Source organism: Camelus dromedarius, chromosome 2 (assembly GCF_036321535.1).
Source record: "Camelus dromedarius isolate mCamDro1 chromosome 2, mCamDro1.pat, whole genome shotgun sequence".
Taxonomy (NCBI): Eukaryota; Metazoa; Chordata; class Mammalia; order Artiodactyla; family Camelidae; genus Camelus; species Camelus dromedarius.
The window spans coordinates 84,104,905-84,124,215 of record NC_087437.1 but is presented as its reverse complement, the minus strand read 5'-3'; the positions used below and the strand labels follow the sequence as shown (position 1 = coordinate 84,124,215).

At 31.7% G+C, this 19,311-nt stretch overlaps 1 protein-coding gene across 5 annotated transcripts in view; it reads left to right on the top strand.

Moving 5' to 3' along the window:
- The window catches only part of EPHA6 (EPH receptor A6), a 730,500-nt gene that overhangs the window by 253,594 nt on the left and 457,595 nt on the right, over nt 1–19,311 (top strand). The gene's annotated exons all lie outside the window — the stretch shown is intronic.

Below are 19,311 nucleotides of genomic sequence, written 5' to 3'. Positions count from 1 at the left end.
GAGAAAAAGAACTAGTATTTAGAAAAGTAGTATTATGTAAATTAATTCCCAAATGTGTATTTTGCTTAATTTTTACTCATGTGTAAAGTAGGATATACAGAAGTCCTTATTATATGACAGTAGTAGTAGTATGTATGGAGATATAAAAAATATAAATAAAAGTAGTAATACATACATAGTTTTATACAGAAACAGATGGATAGATGAATGAGAAAAGAAAGGTAGATAATACACACTTGTCAGTATCTCCAAAGAACTATATAAAAAATAGAAATAGATCAAGCCTACTTAGAATATTTCTTAGTCATAATAATGATTAATTTGAACTACAGAAATATAAATATATAATGATTGTGACACTAAATTTTTTATGTCAGTTTCCTTAGTAAAATGACAATCGAATAAAGATGAAATATTGGAAAAAATCTGTGAATTTTCATTATACATATATTTTTGCACAATATTTATTACATAAATGTGGTCCCTTCCTTTCTCCAAGTTATTTACACATAACCTTATTTGCAAAAGGAAAGCTAACAATGACCCAACCAGATGCCTGGTGCTTTAAGAAATTTGCTAGCATGTTGGCAGCAAACAGGTAATGGATCAGAAAAGTTCTCACTTCAGTCAAAGCATGCAATGAATATTACCCCTCCTATTGTACTGTTATTGCTAAAAATAATAAACAAGAAAGATGATATCTTGATCAAAGTGTGTGGCTGTCTGTTTATACAGTAGTATACAGGCTGTGTGTCCGCAAATCAGCCTCCAGAAGCCAACAGATTACGGTTTCTGTCATAATCTAACTGACCTGCCATGTTAAAACTAAACTGGTATTCTTCCACCAAAGATTTTTTTTTTAAAGATCAGGCAAATTAATGTGCATAAAACCCCTAAGATAAATGATACTAAAACAAATTTCAAACCATATGTGGAAAGTCTGTGAATGCTATTGTACTGTTCAGAGAAACTAGCCCTCACATTATTAGTTTGATACTGAAAGCAAATTATATATATAAACAAATTTTAATTAGGTATACATTTCACTTTATAATCAGAGCCTTTGTTTTACAGAACACACATTATCCATTTTGAAATCAGTGCAGATATTTATTAACTCATGAAACAAATAATTGATGGGCACTTGCCACAAGTCAGAGGCTATTTTAGGGTCTTGAGATATAGCTACAGTATTTTCCAAGAGAGGAACTCATGATTTATTGAAGTGCTGTGTATCAAATGCTGTCTTTAAAGTTTTTTTCATATTTTGATTATTTGATTTTGGGAAAATTCCAAATTACAGGAGGTGGAAAGTTGTTAAATAATTCTCTCAACCTATTGTCTTTCCTAATATTTTACTGTAACCCTGTGTGAAGAAGCCCTGTGTTTGGCAAGGTAGATGGTTCCCTTTATGATGATAGTTAGGGAGTTACTAATAAGAAAACATACTAGTTTCTTGCACAAAGTTTCTTTTCACCTGCTTATTTCACTGCCTGAAGTGGCGTAATGAAGAAATATCCTCTAAAATCACATACACCTTGCAGGACTTAACACATTCATTTATTATAAGTTTTATTCTACCATCTCTAAGGTGATGGTTTATCAAATTACTTTAATCTTCACCAGATGAGAATACACAGCTGAGCAAAGGGACAATTACATGTAGAGAGTGTGGGTCTGAGCAGAGCATAGTCATGCAGAGAAGTAAATGGGTACTGAAAGTAAATTTACAGAAGAGCAATCAGTATATGCTTTCTACCCGGGCTTAGCTTGCTACTAAATTCAAGAGACATAAACTAATAAAATAGAGAAAATGTGTTTTGCCCTTGAGGAAAAGAGTATTACTCTTTGGCCATTCAAGACAACAATTTTTTTCCTCTCATTTTAGCAGCGTAGCTTTATAAAATGGCATACATGTGTATACAGTTTTAAAATAGAATATTAAGTAATGAGTCCATAGATAGTAATGGAATGGTGAAGAAAAGCTAAGTGGTGTTCTTAAAGGCTTCCAGTGATTGGTATAGGTTGAGATTTCTCTTAAAAGATGGTAGACTTGAATTGTAGAGGCACCACATCGAGTGGGCGTGAACAGCCAGCTTACTGTGACACAGCTGTGACAGGAAAAGAGGGGTGGATAAAGTAGGGAAGTGATTTATGTTGGGCCTAGAATACTGGATTAAGCCATGTATATTTGTAGCAGTCAACTTTTGACAAAGTTGCTCAGATCTGAAGTGACAAGTTTCTTTCAGGTATTTAAAGCATTTTCAAATGAAATGAGTAATTTGGTGTAAGATAATTTTGACTAGATTTTTCAACTATTTTTCATATCTGCTTTCTCTTCTATTTTCCTAGAAAATATTAATTTATCAGAACCCTTATTAAATATTTGTTAAGAAAATATATATTTGACGAAACATTCAGAATGACTCTGAAGACTATAAATGCTAACACTCAACTGTTAAGAGATAGAGTTAAAATTGTTAGGAAATATCCCCATGTCTAATGCAGATTTGCAAACATAATTATAATGTGTTTTGTAAAATATGTCTGAAAATATAGGATTAAAAATCAGACATTATTTTCTTGATGTTTTCTATTCTTATAATGGCTTAATGACATTCTCTTTTAGAACTTGTATTAAAATTGTAATATTAGTAATTGTTATTTTAACAGAACAAAAGTGATGAGATGCCATATAAATGCCTGTACCACCTAGGAAATCAAAAAGGTCAAAAGTGTCTTCTCTAATAATGAGTTTAATTTGTTCCCAAGAGGGAATTCTAAATTTTATCCTTTTAAGCTTGTCAACATAACTCAAGCTGTTAATTGTAGAGTAGATTAATGATACTGAGTATGTTATGTAAAATTTTATTAGCAGCTCAGAGGGTGACTTTAGAAAAGTAGCCTTATATTTAGCCTGAAGAAAATTGCTTTTGCCTTTGTTTTCCTGAAATTAAAAAAAAATACAACATAATGCAGAAAATGACTATGGACAGATATCAGTTAAAAACAAATGAAGAGTGATTTGATATAAGGTTTATATTTCATATGCATTATAGTTATCCAGTGTTTTCCTACTGGACAAAGCAATTTATCAAATAGCATCTTTTTCAGTATACTATTGCCAAAGCTATATATTTAGATTGTTTCTTTGGTATTTTTTCAGACACAATTGTTCTTTGAAACTTTAATGAATAAGATAGATCAGTGGTTCCTAAATCTAGATAAGTGTTATAGTCATACAGTGAGCCTTTAAAAAATACGGATATCTATGTCCCACACCAAAGAGATTCTAAGGTAATTTTAATTGATTTTGTCAGTATTTTGGGCACTGATATATTTGCAAATCTACCCAAGTGATTTGTGAGTGCTGAGAGCATTTTGAACAATTGAGAGAAATCAACTTTCATCTGTTCTGAAATATGAGAAAATATTTCCAAGATCTTAGTACTGGACTTGATTTCAAAACAGTTAACCAATAAAATTATGTATTATTAAAATGCTTCCTTTTAATAATACTTCTATGCATATGTTTTATGATTAAAATCTGAATAGTCAGTAAACATATCTCAAGTTAGGAAAAAATCACTGCATTATAAAAATGTATTAATATAATTTTAGAAAGTAAAATAAAATTTATATTTACTGACTTTTCATATATTCAATTAAAAAAATCAAGAAGTAGACTATAACCAGAATAAATGAGGAAAGAAACTTCAAATAATAGTATTCAGTAAATAATTATGGCTCATTTATTTGAATTTAGAAATAGATATTTTAAAGTTTTCAACATAACTGAGCATATGAATAAAAATTTTAAATATTTGGATTTATTATTTTATAAAATACCCATTTTAAATATTTAACCAGACATTTAAGAAAAAATTTGAGTGACATTATTGACTTTTCACAGAGCTTAGCATTATAGCATTGTGTTTCAGATAAAAACACATATGTCAGTCATTTAATGTATGTTACCAAAATATGAATAACTAATTCATTTTAGTCTCATATGTGTTGTTTAGTTTGTTCAAAATTACCTTTTTTTTTAAATTGAAATACAGCCAGTTACAATGTGTCAATCTCTGGTGTATAGCACAATGTCTCAATCATGCCTGTTCATACATATATTCATCATCATATTTTTCCATTAGAGGTTATTATAAGATATTGAATGTAGTCCCCTGTGCTACACAAAAGAAACTTTTTAAAATCTATTTTTATATATATCTTTGTAAATCTCAAACTCCCAGATTTATCCCCTTCCACACCATTTCCCCAGTAACCGTAAGATTGCTTACTAAGAGATTGTTTACTAAGTCTGTGAGTCTTGTTTCTGTTTTGTAGATGAGTTCATAGTGTCCTTTTTTTTTTTTTTTTGGTTCCACATATGAGTGATATCATATGGTATTTTTCTTTCTCTTTCTGGCTTACTTTACTTAGAATGACATTCTCCAGGTCCATCCATGTTGCTCCAAATGGCATTATTTTATTCCTTTTTATGGCAGAGTACTATTCCATTGTGTAAATATATCACAGCTACTTTATCTAGTCATCTGTTAATGGACATTTAGGTTGTTTCCATGTCTTGGCTGTTGTATATAGTGCTGCTGTGAACATTAGGTTGCATGTATCTTTTCACATTAGAGTTCCCTCCAGATATATACCCAGAAGTGGGATTGGGGATCATATGGTTAAGTCTGTTTTTTAGTTTTTTGAAGTATCTCCATACTGTTTTCCATAATGGCTGCACCAAACTATATTCTCACCAGCAGTGTAGGAGGGTTCCCTTTTCTCCACACCCTCTCCAGCATTTATCCTTTGTGGACTTTTTAATGGTGGCCATTCTGACTGATGTGAGGTGATACCTCATTGTAGTTTCGATTTGCATTTCTCTGATAATTAGTGATACTGAGCATTTTTTCATATGTCTATTGGCCATTTGTATGTCTTCTTTGGAGAAATGCTTGTTTAGGTCTTCTGCCCATTTTTGAATTGGGTGGTTTATTTCTTTGTTATTAAGTTGTAGGAGCTGTTTATATATTCTGGAAATTAAGCCCTTGTCAGTCTCATCATTTGCAAATATTTTCTCCCATTCCGTAGGTTGTTGTTTTGTTTTGCTTATGGTTTCCTTTGCTGTGCAAAAGCTTATGAGTTTAATTAGGTCCCATTTGTTTGTCTTTGCTCTTATTTCCATTGCCTGGGTAGACTGCTCTAGGAGAGTGTGGCTAAGATTTATGTCAGAGAATGTTTTGCCTATATTTTCTTCTAGGAGATTTATTGTGCCTTATTTTATATTTAAGTCTTTAAGCCATTTTGGGTTTATTTTTGTGTATGGAGTGAGGGAGTATTCTAACTTCACTGATTTACATGCTGCTGTCCAGTTTTCCCAACACCACTTGCTGAAGAGACTCTCTTTTTCTCCATTGTATATTCTTGCCTCCTTTATCGACGATTAATTGACCATAGGTCTGTGGATTTATTTCTGGGCTCTTTAAACAGTACACCAAAAAACAGGAAAAATAAATACTTTTGTTATTTCCTTAAAGTCAGGAGAGAGTGCAGGCAGAAAGGTAATACCTAGATGATACTTAAAAACTTGAAAAGATACAAGTTTGAGTTATTTGGCCCATGCCTAACACCCATGGGAGTTACGGTGCCAACTTTAAAAGAATACCTGAATTCAAAACTTCACTTTTTCATGAAGTTGAGACAAATCACTTAATTTATGCAAGCATGTAAATTTTACATTCAGTTGAACTTTCTAATCTTTATTGATTATATCCCAGCACACAACCCTTATCATTTCTCTTTGAACTACCTACATCTGAAAATTTGAAAAATCATTTCTACTTCAAAATTTTTTGCTGACACACAAATAAGATAGAGTACTGAAAGTAGACACTGGTTGTTAAAAATATTTTTGAGGAAGCCCGCTCAAACCTCAATTTTTATTCATTGATTCTTAAAATCTTTAATAAATATTTTAAGGGTCTGTTAGAACCATGTCTTTTAAACTTTAAAGTGCATTCAGGTCACTCAGGAATCTTGTTAAAAGTGCAGATTCTGATTAAGAATGTCTCACCTGCAACATGAGATTCTACATTGCTAGCAAGCCCCCAGTTAATGCCGATGTTCTTGATTCTTGTATCTTATCTTGAGGATTGAGATATAAAAGAACTCACACTTTTGGCTGTATGGATAAGTAGACTCTTTGTGGGAACTTCTGGACAAAATTCAACTAGATCTGGGATTAAATGCAGAAAATAAGTTTTATTGCATTCCTGGGTTTGCTACAAAGTAAAAGAAACCTTGAAACATACACACACCTTAGAAAACTAAAAATATAGCAGGAAGCTCTGAATGGTAAGCATAAAATAGTGCTGTATTGAGGCCAAAGCTGATACCAGTGCTGCTTCATGTAGGCAAAGCCTTGTTCTCTTTTGGGCCTTAGATTCTGCCATTTATTATGGTTTTTCTGCCCTCTCGTTGTTTATTCTACATTCCGTAGAGTTGGCTTTTACTTGCCAAAAACATAGGCTAGGGTTAGATAGCTTCGTACTTGGATAACTTATTCTCCCTTTATTTCAGTTTATAAATCTGTAAAATGGAGGTAGTAATTGAGTCTCAAAATTGAAGTTGTTTTGAGAATTGAGTGAGGTAATACATGCTCAGAACAGTGCCTGGAAAATGACAAGTGCTCAATATTGTTTTCTTTAAGTCATTATGTAATGTTTTGATGTCTTTGATAGCTAGAAATTAATTTAGCAAAATCTTTATAAAGCTATATTGGGACTTACTGCTAAAAAGGAATTAAATCATTAGCCAAGTTCCAATGATTCTAGGCCTAGAAACTTGTTTTACTTACTGTCTTTCTTCATTTACATCTTAATGAGTAATTAAACACTAACTGCATCTTATGTTTTAATGTTTATTAATAATCAAATAATTTCCTTAAAAACATGAAATAGTTACAAAATCAATTTTAAAATATTGAGTAAAGAGGTTACAAATTGCACCATAACCATATTATCTTATGGTGGTATGTCAGAGGGTGGAGGTTTTCATTGTGTTTTGGTCCAATTCTAATACACTTTCTGGAGAAAATAGTAAGAACAACTACACATGCAGCTACCTCAAAAGCCTACTAAATATTAGATAGCAAAGTTATTCTTTGAACAGTATAAATTCACCCAAAAATAGTATGATCCAGAAGTATTACAATATTATAAACATAATATTGTCATTTTCCATGGCTCAGTCAATGATTTTCCTTACTTTGTGTAATACTTGAGTATCCTTTTTTGGTCTTCCCACCAACAGTAAATGTTAGAGAATTTCCCACTTTTGTCAGCAAGGTCTCGTTTTTGTTTTAATTTAAATTTCTCTGATCAACAATGAGTTTAAGTTATCTTCTCCTTTTTGAAATTGTTTTTCTCTATATTTTCCATTAATATACTTTATACATGTAAAATTATTAATATGCAAAACCTTTAAAATCATATAGGTATATAAGATTTATAATTTAAAAACTAGTTCCTATGCACCCCCACTTTTTTCTTATCCCATTACCCAGGGGCAATCTGTGTTCTGGTTTTTCGCTATTATTTTCAGTTTTTTAATCTGTATGTATCTAAATAAAAAAGCATATACTACAATCTCAATTTTAGAAAATGTCTAGTATGATAGATTAACATTTTTAACTAGCTTCATTTTCCCTTCTCAGATGTTGCTAAATCCATATGCAAGATTTTGTTATTATGACTCTGTAAATAGTTGTTCACTACTGGGCCCTATAATATACAAGGACATAAACTTTTCTTCTGTAACGTTTTTATCCTGGAATTAATAATCTCCTCATATCTTTCTTAATATGCATAATTTTCTTTAAACATGAAAGTAAGTTGATCTATATATCCTATGCTCTATAGTTTAATAAAATTTTTCATACAGTTAAGTAGCTCAAATATTATATCTCCTCTCTTTTCCCCTGTGCACTTTTCTTCTTCTGTCTGTTTCACCATTGCCCTGAGACTTCCTTTTGCTCATTCTTGGACTTCCTTTGCCTTATTTCTCTGCTGAATTCCTGTTTTTAGACCTTATGTCTAATTTTCCCATATTAATGCTCTTTTGTTTTTCTGTACTACGTCTTCTCAAAGCTTCTTGAACTCTTCAGAAAAAGGGTAAAAAACATAAGTGTTTATAGGCTTTGCATATAATGTCTATGTATACACAGAATTCAAAATTGACTAGGGAATAAAAGGTTATTTTAACTTCATATTAAGCTTATTTTCCCTTAAATTTATTTTACTTTGAAAATGTATTATGCATTATAAATAAAATCAAACAATACAAACAAATGTACAATGAAATATAACCATCTTTCCTACTTTAAATTTTTAATACATAAGGAAACTTACTTTAATTCTTTTACATCTGTTTTCCCCACCTAGTATATCTTGGAGGTCCTTGTCAGTATACAAGATGTAACCCTGATTGTACAGTATCTTTATACAAGGCTGTTGTCCAGAAACTCTCAGATAAAATTATGATTAGTACTTTCTAGATGTTCTGTGCCTACCAATTTGATTTTCTACTTGATCCAAATGGGTTTTATTTTTTGGCATTTTAAATGGGAGTGTTTTTAATATTCAAAAATGTTGGGTTGCCTGTTTTCCTTGCATATGGCTTTTTCTTATCTGTTTTTATTTCTCTTGATTTTCTTAAATCTAATTTTAAGATAGTTTATTTAGCTTTAGGAAATGACAACAGTAAAGAAAACATTTCAATGCATTGTACTAATGTCCTATTCTGTGGTTATGTTGCCACTTGCTGTTTTTATAAAGGGACATTTTTCAAAAATCGTTTGTAATTAGAAGAATTTGGCAATTCCCAATCAGTCTTGGAAGTCTACTATATAGGTGTTTTATTTTGTATCAAACCACCTTTATTGAAGGATTCACTTTTTAAACATGAAGATTGGTTTTTTGTCAGCTGAAATAAATCCTGCAAAGTGATTTTGTATTTTTACAACGGAATGTTTTACGTGCAAACTGTAGTTTAAAAGAGAATAGTAAAATACATCATAAGATGAGTCAAGCACTTTCCAACAATTCCAGGAATGTGTTGGTTGTAAAATTCTTGTTGTCTGCTTTTACCAAGTGTAAAGATTTCTGGTACACTTTGGTGAATTTTTATGCATTGTGATCTACCTTTAATGGGAACTTTTTTGCTTTGGTTATTTGAAGCATTGCTGTGGAGTACATAATAGAACATTGTGTTAAAATAGTGACATCTCAAAAATTACCCATTATTAGTTTTTCCCACAAATTTATGCTTCATATTTTTAAATTGATTAATTTTCATGTATTAGCAAATCTTTCCCGAAACATTTAGTTCAAAATACAATGCTTTGTATATTGTTTGCTCCTTTATTTTCTAAAATAATGTACCTATATTAATTGACCTATCTGTAGCTTTGGTACTGTTGACCTTTCTCTGCTTTATGAATCTCTGTCCTTGAATATTGAACCTCCATCCTACTTTCTGTGATAAAATTTTCTTGGTTTCACTCTACTCTTGCTTGCCATTCTTTCTTCGTATCCATTGCTGGCTAGTCTATCTCCACCCATGCATTAAATGTGGGTGTTTTCTGAGAGTTCCACAACATCCTTCTTTCTCATTCTATATGCTGCTAGCAGATATCATGTAGTTTTATTATTTCCAATACTATCTATATGGTAATGTCTCCCAAACTGTATTCCCAACTCATCTCTCTCCTTAGCTTCATTTCCAATAATCGCTAGCCTTTTGGGCATCTCTACATTATGTCCTCAAACTCAGGCATCTTAAATCCAGGCTGTTCAAAACTGAAATATTTTCACATCTCCCTACCCTCTCACTTTTTGTCTCTAATATTACCTGTGGTAGGCAACTCACATCAGTAGGTACCTTATCAACTAAGTAGAAATTCAGAAGTGATACTCTCCTTTTATTCTTTTCTTTTCCGTGTTGAATTATATTCATGTCCTAAAGATTCTACCTCTCTTTAAAAACTCTTCTCCATTTCTAGTTCATAACCATAGTTCATGGTTTGTCTTGATTATACTAACAGTTTTCTCCTTAATTATTTTCTGCTTCTAGTTGTTTCTCCCTCCAGTTCACTCTCCACACTGCTTCTAGAATGTTCTTTCTAATATGCAAAGTTTAAAAAGGAAATAAGAAAAAGAAATACTTCAAGTGATGTAAGTTGTTCTTTTGATAAAAATAAGTCAATATATTTAAAAATGCAAATCTCATTTGTTATGCTTTTGCTTAAATCAATAGAGAAAATAATCCTCTCCTAACTTCCCATCCTCATTTCAAAAAAATCCAGAAGGCATTTTTAAAGCATACTGCCATCACAGGCTCCTGCACACTAAAGCTTTTGGTTCCTTTGCCTAAGTCCCTTTTTGCCCACCTCTTCCCCTGGCAAAACTCAACTCATTCTATAAAACTTACCTCAGATATTACCTCTTCTGCCTGAGTAGATATATTTTACACCTCTGTCTAATAGAGTGAAGTGCGCATAATATTTATAAAGTTAACAATATGTATTTGAACACATTCAATTATTTTGCAGTCATGGGTATCTACCTTTGTGGGCTTTATGGTCTTTGACATTAACTCCCACCCAGTCTATTACTCTTTCTCTGATAATTTTATGTTCACTTTACTTTTCCCTTTCTTGACCCTGTCCTCAGTGAGGAAAGAAATTGCATCTTTTCTTTCTGTGTTTCCTCTGAAAAGCACAATACTGGGCACAAAGTAAACATTCAAAAAATGTTTATCAATTTAATGAATGAATCTCATTCTTATTACTTTACTTGTAAAATGCTCTTTCACTAGTAAATAAAATTTTACCAGGTCTTTCTGGACAACTTCCTCCTTCTTAGTAATGAAACAAATTTACATTATGTATGTATGTGATTAGTTAGGCAACAGTTACACATAAGCAAAACTATACAAACATGCATCAGATTTATAGGACTAAAAGCAATTATATAAACCAAGACTGGGGACATTCTACAGGATATCTGCCAGTATATCCTAAGACTGTCAAGGTTATGAAAGTCAAGGAAAGAAAGAGAAACTGTCAGAGACCAGGGTGACATAACCACCAAATGCAATGTGGCACCCATGATTGGATCCTGGTAAAGAAACTAGAAAACTGGTAGAATCCATATAAAGTCTGGAATTTGGTTAATAGTAATGTGCTAATGTCAGGTTATTAGTTTTGACAAATGTATTATGATAATATAAGATGTTAACAATGTGAGAAACTGAGTGAGGGTATATGAGAACTTAGTTTCCATACTATCTTTGCAGTTTTTCTGTAAATCTAAAATTATTTCATAATAAAAAGTTTATTTTCAAAAATTCAATTAGAATTTACGAAATGATACAATTGTTAACATAACACAGTATACAGATTGTCTAAATATTATGTGCACTCAGAGAACACTTGTTATAAAAGCATACTTTGAATTTTAAAAACACAGAAGGTCTTTTTCAAAAATTCCATGGAAAATTATAATCATTAAGAATGCAATTTTTCTTACACATTGCTTGCTATAATATAGATTTTTAATTGAGGCACTGTAAATGCTTTTATGATCATATACTATAGTGTTACTGATTTGTTTTATATCAAAATTCAAGACATTATTTTTTACATGTTTTTATCAGAATTTTTGTATAGAACTCTGACCTTGAAATGAATGGAAATTTATACTGACTTTTGTCTACCTGAATATTATGGATCACTTTCATTTTTATATTTTAAAAATCCCTCACAGCAAAATATGTTTAAGCAATTGGTCTTTTCATCTATTACAAAAATGAAACATTCCATTTTCTGATATCAGGGGACATATTTGAGGGGTGGGCAAGCATACATTTGTTTTTCCCTTTTATTAATGTTTTGCTGGAGGGCAAATGTCAATGTAGCCACTTTCATTTTTTTTACCCCTCTTGCTGAAAGCTCCTGTAGGGAAATTCTGCACATGAGTTTCTGTGATGATTCTTTTCATTTTTATCTCCTGCTGTGACTTTGACTGTCAGACTGGCAGTGGGAGACAGAAATAAAAGAAGAAGCCTTAAAGAAATGTTATAGCCTCACGCTGTGAATTTAGAAGATGACGGGGGTTTTGGCTTGCTTCCTCTGGCCCGTGACTAAAAGAGGAACTGTCACCAGGTTACAGGGCTAAGGGGAAGTAATGAGAACATATTTTCTCATGCAGGCTACCTAGAGGACTTTGATGCACGTGGCCCTCCCAAGTCAATCTGAAATGCTAAGGCTAAAAATTGTTATGGCTGGATTCAAAACCACTTTACTGGGCAAGAGACTTGACAATCCTCTTTGTACAGGTTACACACGGTAGGCATATGATAAGCATTTATCAATGATAATTGCATGTAAATTTGCCTTTCATACCATTGTACCAGCAGAAGTCTGTAAGCAGTCAGTTTGTCTGTCTCTGCCGTAGCTAATGTATCCTTTGAAAGAACTAATGAAATCAGTGTGGTGGATTTGACCTCATTTTCTGTAGAAAGGTGTCGCCAACTCTTTGTTAGGCAGCTGGAATTACACTTACACTAATGAGGATCCTTAGGGCTATGCTAATAACATTTCTAATTGGAAAACTCAAGAATTGCCTGTGAAAGACTTCAAAATGTGAAATTCCCTAAGTTTACAATACATCTTGAGAAATACGTAAGATAAAAATTACTTAGAATAGAAGTGAGGAAGAATTAGCCTCTGAGGGTTATAAAATTGTCAAATTTGTTGTCATTTTAAATACACACTTATTTTTAGGTAAGATATGCCCAATTTTTTGAGCGTTTGGTCCATAAGAATGATACGTATTTAAAATTAATATGCTTTCTTTTCAATTGAAATATAGTCAATCTTGTTGATTTTTTAAGAAAAATTTAAAAATGCATTTGGAAAACAAATTCTAGAAGTTCATGAAATTATATACACACATTCATATATTTAAATGTGTATTATCAAAAATAAAATGTAATGTTCTTTACATATTAAAATATGCAAGTCAAAAATTTGAAATTAAAAAATGTAAAATTTGTTCCACAAAAAGATGAAATATTATCTTCTGAATATATGTGTGTATATATATATGTGTATATATTATATATATATATATAAAATGTATACATTTTTTAGAATTGCAAAGTTAGAACACAGTCCATACAAGACCACCTTCACTTGTGATATAGTTGCAAATTTGAGTATTTCCAAAACCATTGTCAGATTAAAAAATTCACTAGAAGGATTCACAGAACTCACTTAAAGCTGCTATATTCATGATCACAGTTTATTACAGCTAAAGGATACAGATTAAAAATCAGTCAAGAGAAGAACATACTAGAGTCCAAGAGAGTTCCAAACATAGTTCTTCCACCTGTCCTCTTCCTATACAGTCAAGATAAAATTACCCACCACAAGATAAAAATTACCTCCCACTTGCAGTACACACAGAATATTGCCAACTGAGGATGCTCACCTAAGTTGCTGTGACCCAGAGTTTGAACTGGGACTCTATCACGTAGGCATGTTGATGTCCCATGTGACTGATCTCAGTCTCCACTTCCTCTGGATGTCAGCTGATACCAGATGACCCAAAGCCCACCCTAAATTAAATTGTTGTTATGACTCAGAGCCCTTACCCTAAACCACATTGTAATTATCTGGTTGATCCAAAGACCCCAAGCAAAGATATTCCTGTCAAGTGTGACATTATAAGGGTTTAGAGATGACTTCTCTAAGCTGAGGCCGGATCTCACTTTGGGTAAGATTTAATTCTTTACCACAGGACCTAATAAGTGTATGGCAGTGTTGCTTCTGCCTTACTTTTTTTAAAGCCATTGCTATATTCACAGCTCAGAACAAAGCGTGTTGACTCCAATATTTTAGTTTATCCACAGAATTGATTCATTCTTTTTCTAACTGCGTTAAGTGTTTTTAATCCCAATTAATGGAGTTTATTTATGTATTAATATTGAATTTTGTCAAGATAATGGAAACACTCCTTAGGTTTTAAATAGCTTTACTCAGTTCTGTGAATTTAACTCCCATTTTCAAGAAAAGTATGGAAGTGTTATTCTGACAAAAAATTTATTCTTGTAAGAAGTCAACATTTCCCTCCTAGTAACATTATGATGAACATTGGTATAGAAGCAGTAAAGTAATTATATTTTCTACTAATGTTGAGAAAAAATAATATAACAAGAAACATCGCCTGCTCTTGTTAAAATTTTGATCTGCAGACTAAATAAAATCACAGAAAGTTTCATGAATACAGTGATTCTGTGAATGGGATTTTCACTACCACCTTGTAATTCAGGCTTTTACTATTGAGAGACAGTTCTCTATGGGTCTTTCGTGATTCTGTACATCTTGTAGGCTATATTTGTTTTGGACTGTCTTTCAAGAATGTTTGTATAGTTAACAAACAAGATTAAGAAGATTATGACATTTAGATGACAGAGTATCTCTCTCTGGGACAAACAGCAGGTTTGTTCACTGTCCAGTATAACAAAGTTAATGTCAGTCAGGGACAAAGTTTTGGCCACCTTACTGCCTCATATAAAAGATTCAGTTTCCTCTCCTGTAATGCAGCCCATTAGGTGTGAATATGTCACCTATCTCTGTGGGGATTGGGGTTTGGGGAACTTACACAAATGTTGGTATCTGGTTACCCTTTTAAGCTGTCAGCCTTTGTCTCTGACCCAGGAGTCTCTGGTCTTCTGACACCATCCATGAAACTGGCAGACTAATATATAAGCTTGCAGGTAGAATAAATCTTATCCCCTCATGGTTCTTGATACTGACTTTCTCTTCCCTCATTCATAAAAACTGTTTCCTTTTAGTCTCTCCCCCTTTAATGTCTAACCTATTTAATTCATCATAATCTGCCACTGTCTGATCATTCTTTCTGATGTCCACCTCTGACCTATATCTCATGGCCACCCATTTCTTATTGATTGAAGTACAAACATTAGTTAATTCATTAACTCATTCATTTATCAAAAATTTTAAGGCATTTACTACCTACTTTTTAGGTGTCTGAGATAAATAATAGACAAGCTTGTCATACAGCTGGTCCCCATAAGTTCAAGGACAAGTGCAGTGCTTTAAGCTGGGAACTCTTCGGTGCTGGCTTTCTTGGTATCTTTCTTGTCTTATTCTGCACTAATCTCTTCAAAGAACCTGTGCTCCAGCAACCTGGGTTGAGTCTCAAAATAGGTCCTATTTTTTTTCCCCCAACCCTATGCCTTTGTTCATTTCAATGCCTAAAATACTGTGCTTCTGGATCTCCACCTATTAAAAACCAGTATATGCTTTAGAGTCTTTTTGAATAACAATTTCATTATAAATGTTTCCCTTTTAAGTCCACTTAGAGGTGGTCTTTTCGTTTGTGTCCTTTCATATTACTCTTCTTTATAAAATAATCATTAAATCCATTCCTTTATCTTGTACCAGATGATGGCTACTTGAGGAAACACATGCTATATATCTTTTATGTTTTATAGTGACTTATGTTTAGTAGATACTCAGTAAAATTGAAATGAATAAGAAGATAAAAATAGATATGAGAAAAACCCAAAGCCTCACAAGCCCAGCCAAACGTTTTCTTTAACTATCCTCATCTGCCAGTCAAATGTAATTGCTAGTTTCTTTGTCAGACCTGGCCATTTGAGCGTCAGCACGTAGCACAGGCTTGTTTGTCTGAGTTTACCACAGTCTATTTGCCTTATTTTTAATAACTGAATAAAGATTTTCACTAGATTCTGTGCCCTACTGAGAAGCTTCACAGTTCCTGACAAGTAATAAATAACCTGAAACGTAATTCTATCTAGACAATCATTGCATGAAGATGTCATGCTAAAAATTAAGTAATGAATTTATTTCCATTTAAATCAATATAATAAACATAACTCTATGGTATCATTATTTAAATTACTATAACTTATGTTAATAATATTCTATAATTATAGTATTATTGATCAATTTTAAGTCTTTTATAATGTAATTATAAAACACTTTTATATCATCTAATCATTTTTAGTATTTTTCTTGTTGATAAAATTTATTAATTCCTTACTATGTCAAGCATTATGTTAAATGATTTACATACATTAACTCTAATAAGTAGATTCTATTATTATTTCTATATGTAACAAGGGAAGATAAATTAAAGTCTAGAAATGCTGAGTAACTTGCTTGGGTATATACTTTGAAGATTAATGGCCATAATGGTTGAGAAACAGGGGATGAAGAATCAAGTTTTATTTGAGGATTACACTCCTTTACAAGGGTTGAGTTTTACCAAGTGTAATCTTTGACAAAGAAGCAGAGTTATACGAAAAAATTGTTTAGGGTTGTTTCTCCTAATGTTTTTAAACTTAGGGAAGAAAAATAATAACAAATTTTCATATTAGCAGGTAGAGATAAAATTCAATACTGTAATAACTCCATCTCTTTATCATTTTATAATAAAATGAATTATATGAAATAGTTGATTACAGTAAAACCATTTACTGAAATCACAAGCTAATATTAATTCACTGTTGAAGAACAATTTGTATAAAATATTTTGTATGAGTAATTTTGAATTCTTAAACAGAAAGTATTATAGGATTAACATTAAAATATATAAAGGAAAAAATTAAAATATTGTCTCTGGTTTTAACTAAAGAAAGACTTTATATATTGACCAATATGTAAAATTAGATTTGACATATTGCCTTGCTCAGTGATTCGGCATTTACTCAACACTTGTTATCCTTTACTTTTGTTTCGATGTACAACTAGTGGTTTCTTAAAGCTAACAGTAAGAATGGTTTTGATGATTAGTTTTTCTACCTGTATAATTACTTCATTGTGCATTTCTGTCCCTCTCCAATAAGAGGGTAATAAGGAGGAAAGCTGACTCAATGGCTTTTTCCCCTCCAGTGAGACAAAGCAGGAGGGCATACTAGGATTCAGATCCTAAACCATGCTTAGGCAGAAATATCTTCAGTGTCTCTTATGAATTCTATTATTATGTCACCTGCTTTGTATTTCATGATGCTACCAAAATATTTAGAGACTGTACTAGTAAAAAGAGTCATTATCACCTAATGATTGTTTTAAGGACCTAAACAGGCACAGGTAACAGAACTATCTCTGTTATTTACCTGGTAAAATTTTAAACTAATGAACTCCAGGACATAAAGAGAAATATTGAGTTTAATCAATCTATTGTATAGATATAACCATGCCAATTTGATAACTATTTTTAAAATCTATTATGTACACTCTTCTCCCTAAAGGATCACTGCATGTAGTTTCTGATAAAATCAGAATCAACATATATCTTTCATGTATTGTAGTTTTTCTTCAAAGTGCTTGACAGGCATTTAAATAACTGATAAGAAATATAATTCTGGACAATCAAATTATGATTGCATGAGTAGTTGCATCACAAAAATAAAATAATCAGTTTCTTCCATTTTACTCAGCATAATAAAATTACTTCTTGTCATCATTCTATTTTGTATTTTCAAAATGGCTATTGCTAATATGAAAGCAAAGTGGTGCCTTTGAAAAGTTTTATGAACACAACATGAATCACTTTCAAAAAGATTGTAAAATGCACAATTTAAATAAGTAACCTAGTTATGACCCAACTTTCAAGAATAATTGGTATATGATGAATGTTTGTTGAATACAAATGTTAGTAATAAAGTTCCAAGGGGAAAAAATAGTTACCTAAAGAAATTTTTTCCTTGAAATTGCTGGGAAGAATTGATATCTAATAAAATGCTAGCAATATTTATTTATACCTAAACTTTGATTAATTGTGCCATCTAGAATTTCACCATGTTGTATGGAATCTTCCAACTATGAGAACAGCTCCAGTCCTTGAAGGCATGATGCATATGATCAGAATTAAAGTTCTACTTCTGGCCACATCAGAAGTCCCAATATGGTCAATTCTAGTGAACACTGATGGTCCCTTAAAAATGTCTGCAAACTTAACCTGGTGAATTTTAATAATGTGTCTCAGAAAGTTATATCATTGATTTTTTTTTCTAGTAGAATTTATAAAATTAACTTAAACACAGAATTAAAACATTATATAAAACCATGATTTAAACTCATTTACATAGTTATCAAACACACAGATGGACTGACATGTCATTGGAATATTTTGTTGTGAAAATATTAAGAGCATAATGGCTGTACTCTCCTACAGATGCTTTGTTTGGTTTTAGAAGAACAGTATACATTTTGAACAGGGAATATTTTTCAGTTTAGATATTCACTATTTCATCAAATTGACCAAGTTGCAATTAAAATGAGACATACAAATATATCATAAAAAGTTATTCAGGCTTTCATGAAAACTATCAGGATACTGATATATCTAAATTATCACATATGGGGAAAATATGTTTAGTCCTTTTCCCTACATAATAGTAAGTGAAGTTTCTAATTTCATTTTCTTTTTTTAGGTATATTTCTTTGTACCCTTAAGATTTCTTATTTCTTATAAAAGAAACTTGTAGCATTTATAGTAATACACTGACTGTTATTATGTACCTGTTTGATCAAATTTTATGAACATTTACATCACTATTTTTTGTTGTTGTTGAGAGGTGGTTATACCTTCAAGAACAATCTATTTGGTGCCCTCTAGATTAGCAGTTCAAGAGACATAGTCCTGGTACCACATGAGTTGAAAAGTTCAGCAGCCATCTGAATTGATTCAGGCAATTGAATTAAAATATGCATAATTTATTCATATTATTATACCACATTTGAATAAGTAAATGAGCTGGAAATACAAGGAGACCAACCTAGTTCTATATATGGTGTAAGTGAAATAGGAATTATATTGTATTGCCCTGTTCTAAGCATTTTCTTGGAAATTTCAGTATTATGGTTAGCTTTATACAATAACTGAGGGAAAATTAGAAGGTTAAATTTTTTTCTTATCATGAAAATAGAATAAGTAAATATTAGATAAAGATTCCTTTAAAATGTCAAGAAAGGCAGTATTGAGAAAGAAAAGAAAATTCCAACTTTACTGTTGCTCTGCATTTAAAATACTGTTAGATTCTCATTTTTGTTACAAGGAAGACCCTAAACTAGAACCTGAGAGATTTGGGTGGGGCTCTGTTCTGCAGTGTGCCGAGCGGAATCTTCCAGAAGTCATTCAGTTTCTCCGAGACCCATCTTACTCATTAAAAAACAGACATAAT